Raw genomic sequence first — 5,586 nt, 5'->3', positions numbered from 1 at the left:
GTGAGCTATGATGCCACAGCACTCTACCCAGGGGGACAGCTTGAGGCTCTGTCTCAGAAAAAAAAAAGGAGCCAGGGGAGAACATTCAAGCCAGTGACCTCTCATGTCCCATTCAAATTTTAAATATCTATCTGGGCTTGAAAATAAGTGACCTTCAAGCTTCCTCAGCCCATGAAGACAGGCATGTGTGTCCTGTGCCTGCATGTCTAGAGCAGAATGTCTTTGAAGATCATCCCCAGGGAGGGCTGGGGGTGTGGCTTCTGTGCCAGGTGAAAGTCTTCTCCAGCCCCAGCCCCATCTCACAGACAGAGGCCCTAAGCATCACCCCAGACTCCCCCTTCCCAGGCCAGAACTCATGCCAGATAGTAGGGTCGCTCAAGGCAGGGTTTTTGCCCTCATGGAATACAAGTGGTTTAGGGTAACCTGGTGATGTGGGTGTTTCTGGGGCAAACACTTAATGCCAGGACATCGTTGCAGCTCATGCTTTTGCCTAAGCTGTCTCTCTCTGTTGGAATGCCTTCCCTCTGGCCACTGTCACCTGCTCATCCCTCAAGTCCCAATTTCAGCCCTTGCCTCCTCCACCAGGAAGGCTCCTGCAACGCCAACTGCCCCAGCCTCAAAAGATCCCACTTTGAACCTGACCATGCACATAATCTATCCCACCAGGGTGAGCTTTTCCTGCTGTCCCATTCCCATCCCTTGCTCATGTGCTCCTCCACCAGGAGTTCTGTCCTCCCTCTTTCTGCCTGCCACACACTCCTGGATGCCCCCACCCGTGGCTGCCAGCTCAACTCTGAGCTCCTACAAAGCAGAGCTGAGATTTTCCCTCTCTGGTGTCTTCTAGCCTCAGGTGGAGCCCAAGGAAGCCCATTGGCTCTGCTGTCTCCTTGGCCTTTCCCAAGTCCCGCAGCATCTGAAGAGGGCACTGTGAGGTGTAGAGCACAGGGTAGGGGTCAAGACACCATAGATCCAAGCCCTAGTGCTGCCATCCATTTGCTGTGTGTCATAAGGCAAGCCTCTTCCCCTCTCTGAGCCTCAGTTTTCTCACCTTTAAAACGTCTCTTTTGGATAAGACTCTCTGGCAAGAGTTCCACAGGTAGGCACCTGTCCTTACCTTGACAAGGTTGAGGAAGTTCTGCAGATGACTGACCCCTGCCTCCCGACCCTGAGACGAGGAAGCCCTTATATTTGGGAGCCTGATTAGCTACTTGGCCCAGATAATTATCTAAAGGCCCAAAGAACAGGAGCCCTGATGCTCATGTGACATTTCAGTCTGTTCCAACATAAATAGCACAGAGGACAAGGGTGTCCTGGGAGGCTGGTGACCACAGGAGGGCAGGTGTGAGGGACGAGCTCTGGTTGCTGGAATGGGCATTCATGCTCACACCGGGCCCTCTCCTAGACCCAGCACCTCCCACAAGGCTAGGCACACAGTAGGCATGCATTTGTTCTTTCAACAAAATCCCTTTTTGAGCATCTATTGTGTGCCAGGCCCATTCAGGGCACTGGAGTTGCCTCAGTGAACGGGGGGGGCGGGGGGGGAGGGCAGTTGCCATACAAATCAATGACTGCAGAGCCAGCCACTCCGGAGGGAGGAAAGGGTGGTGGACAATACTGGGGACAGGACAGGGATGGAATGACAGGGTTCTCATCGGAGCTGGGAGATCCCTTGAACAGGGGATGCTGGAGCTGATGCCAGGGGCCAAGCAGAGCCAAGTCTATAGGACGGAGGATGTGTTTCATGTGGGGCTGGCTCATGCAAAGGCCTGGGAGACACCAGCTGAACCCAGGAGAGTTTGTGCCTCCCAGATTCACTCACGGGGCAGGGGAGCTAATGGCCAAGTGATCTAACCTCAGAGGGACATTCCTGCCAAAGATACTGGGACACGGTAAGTACTGGGTAGGTAGGAAGGCTTTCTTTTAAGGTTCCTATCTGGGGGCAATGAAGTCAGGGGTGATGGGCGAGGGGGGATGTCACCGGCCAAGCAGCCACAGAGCTGGGACTAGAACTAGGCCCCAGTGCCGGGCTCTGTTCTGCTCCCTTGAGCTCCCCAGGGAGGCTTGGCCTAGGGAACCTCAAAGGCCTTTGTGCTGGGACAGCTGGGTGTCTGGAGTTTCTTCATCCACACCATAAGGACCCCACAGGTCTGGAAGACTGAGGAAGCCACATGCCCATGTGCACGTGGGGCCACTGAGGCCAAGGGGAACAAGTGCTGCTGGAGGTCACACTGCATGGCTAGACCAGCACGGGACAGAGTGAGACCAGGGCCCTCAGCTGCTCAACCAATCTCTGTCCTGCCCTGCCCTGAGCCGCAGGAGCCAGTCTGCAGATAGAATCACCTTATCCCTGCAACCCGCCCTCAGCAGACTGGGCTAGGCAGGTCTCACACCCTCCATGCCTGCAAATCCACCCGGTGTGGCTCTGGCTCCAGTCAGAGGCCCTCCCTGCCTTCCTCAGCATTGTCTGGGCATAGGGCAGAGGAGACAGGAGGAACCCCTTGAGTGGGTTCAGGGACCTGAGCCTTAATCCCAGCCACTGGACTCTCAAGCTGTGTGGCCTTGGGCAGCCGCTCAACTCCTAGGCTCTTTTTTTTAGCCTCTTTATGGTGAGGGGACAGAACTTTATGATACTGAAAATTGACTAAGCCCAGCCTTCCTGCTCTGCAGGGGGTGTGCTTAGTAGTTTATTAGCGCCTCTCTGAATGCACCCTTAAACTGTGTTCTGTGACATGGGATGGGACTCCATTAAGCGTTTCTCCTTAGCATGATGGTAACCTTTCTCAGGGGAGGCCCTGGAGGGGCAGAGAGAAGAGGCTTCCTGCAAGTCCCAGTGTGGGCTGGGGTTGGCTGTGCAGGGATGTGGGTGAAGCCTGTCCAAGCCACAGGCCCGGAGCTAGGTCCCTCCGTGAGCCTGCAGCCTCAGCTGTGGACAGCCCTTCTGCAGCCCTCTCCAGACAGAAACCAGAGATATCCCCACCCAGCTAGCCTGTCCCCTTGAAGGCCTCTTGTCCATGCTGGTATCCAAACTCCTCTGTAAGTAGGAGGTCACCAGCAGCTGTGGTCTTATGCAGCTGCCTGTGGCCCAGAGAGCCATACACTGAGCCCTGCTCCATCCACAAGCTACACCCCTAACCCACCCCTATGCTGCTTGCCCAGAAGTCCAGGGCAGCTCCCACCAGGCCAAACCCGCCAGTGTCTGTGCTGTCCAGCAGGCTGAGCAAGACTTTCTCCAAAGAGGCCTAAAGCCCTTCCCAGCTTGTCCTTCCTTAGATGCTCTCCCTTAGCCCTAGAGGACCACACACAGCTGCCTTCATAGTCATTCTTTACCATAGTTAATCACTCTTCATACTAAGCTTCCCCTATTTATGCTCCTGTGTGGTTTCTATCCTCTCACTTGACCCAGATTACTGCTCTCATCTGTCCTTGTTAAAGTCGTTTCTAACAGGCACCTCACTGAATGACCGAATGGCATCTATCAGGGATTGATGGCTTTCTTTCTAGGCAGGGAGCTCAGGGCAGGCATTTACATCTCACTCCTCTTAAAATAACATATTATTGAACCGGGCAAATCACAGGGACAAACAAAGCCTGGTTGTTTGGAAAAAATGAAAAAAATGAGTGAATGTACAGATGAAAGGATGCATGTATGGGTGAGTGGATAGGTAGATGGGTGGGCTTAGTAGGTGGATGGAGAAATGGATGGGTGGATGGATGAATAGATGGGTGGATGGATGAATGGATGGATGGATGGGTAGATGGATGGATGGATGAATGGATGGATAAGTGGATGGGTATGTGGATGAGTAGATAGGTGGGTGGATGGATGGATGGATGGATGGATGGATGGGTAGATGGATGGATGGATGAATGGGTGGATGGATGGATGGGTATGTGGATGAGTGGATAGATGGATGGATGCATGAATGGATGGATGGACAGATGGATGGGTGGATGAGTGGATGGATAGTTGAATGGATGGGGTTGGTTAGTGGATGTATGGATGAGTCACTGGACTGACTGATGGTTGGAAAGATCCTACATATTGAGCTCATACTATATTTCTAGGTTATTATCTTCCTTCCTTTATGGGCTAGGCCTGTGTCTCTCCCATACTCCAGACAACCTGGCCTAAGGCTAAACCTTTACTAAGCCTCAATAAAAGTAGGATTAAAGAATTTATTAACTAAGCAACCAAATGAAATAAAAGCCCCACTGTCCTGAGCAAGTTCTTGAGGCTGGATTTTCCAGTCTTCCCCGTTCCACTCCCTCAGTACTATCCCCCACCTCCTACCACTGAGTATACTGTCCCACCTACAGTCTACCGCTGAGACTCTGGGCTTGGTTAAGTCCCTTCACCCCGTCACACTGGAGCCTTCTGGAATGAACCTGAACTTTCACAGGGAGAGAGTGGCTAGTGTCACACCATACCAAAGACTCTGCTTACAGATGGTGGAAATTCAGGCATCAAAGGGAACACAGGCAAAACATGAATCCTGTATATCTGGGCAGGAAGAAATTGTGTCTCTGGCTAAGAGATTAGCTTATCAGGAAGAGAAAAGCACATGTCCTTGGCTTGCCAGTGTTTGTACCCTTTGACCCCCCCCTGAGCCATTGTGTTGGTTATGACTCACTGGGTTGCAGAGCTTTCAGAGGGAAGAGTTAGACATATCTGATGAGACCAGAAGGGCAGAGGCTGGGGAGGCAGATGCTGCCTCCTTAGAATGAAACACATGGTCATGACCAGAGTAAACCAAGGCTAGAGGTACTGCCTGGAAAGGCAATGAACTTCCCATCACCTGAAGTTTGTGACTGAAGGACAAAGTCCAGGTGGGGGCGCTGGTGGATGACTGAGGGAACTGGACATCTTGTGTCTGGATAGTAAGAAAGTCACAATGTTGGAGATCTGTCACTGTCCAGCTCTGAGACTCTGGGGCCATTCCTCTCCTGTGGCCCCATCTGTAAAATGAAACTCCAGACCTGCCTGCCTGGCTCACGAGGCTCTTATGAGGCTCTAGTAACTAGACAAAGGATGCTACCAGGTAGCAGGCGCAGCGCCAGAAGTGCCCCATGGTGCTTCTAACTTCCAGCTCATCCGTGTTGCTGTTCAGAGGCCTCTTTCAAAAAAGGACCTCCCCTGGGCAAGGACATGACTGAGTCAACAGCTGTGATCAACAGAGATGTGGTCATATCCTCTTCCTCTTTCACGCAGCTTTGGGGGCTCCGGGGACAGAAAAGACTCAGGGATTGCCTTGGATACATGGAATTCACCAGGCCTGGCTGGAGGTTGCAGCTCGAAAGAAGTTGTTTAATGGAAGAGGGCAGGTCTACACAGCCTGGAGGAGCAGTCTGCTCCCCACCAGAAGGGGACAGAGGACAAAGAGGTGAGGGAAGAGGAGGGGGACAGATGGGAAGGAAGCAAGGGAGAGGGATCCAGACACTCAGTGAAGGTTAAACAGCTCAGTTGGTCTGTCTGGCTTGCTGGTGATGGCTGAGTATGGCTTTGCCTCAGTTTCCCCTGTGGATCGAGGTAAGAGGGTCCCCAGAGCAGCAAACTGGCCCACTGTCAGTCCTCCCAGTGAACCTGCC

Source organism: Otolemur garnettii, unplaced genomic scaffold (assembly GCF_000181295.1).
Source record: "Otolemur garnettii isolate 467f Iridium unplaced genomic scaffold, OtoGar3 scaffold00025, whole genome shotgun sequence".
In the NCBI taxonomy this organism is placed as follows: domain Eukaryota; kingdom Metazoa; phylum Chordata; class Mammalia; order Primates; family Galagidae; genus Otolemur; species Otolemur garnettii.
The sequence above is the reverse complement of the archived record's forward strand: the minus strand, read 5'-3'. Positions refer to the sequence as shown.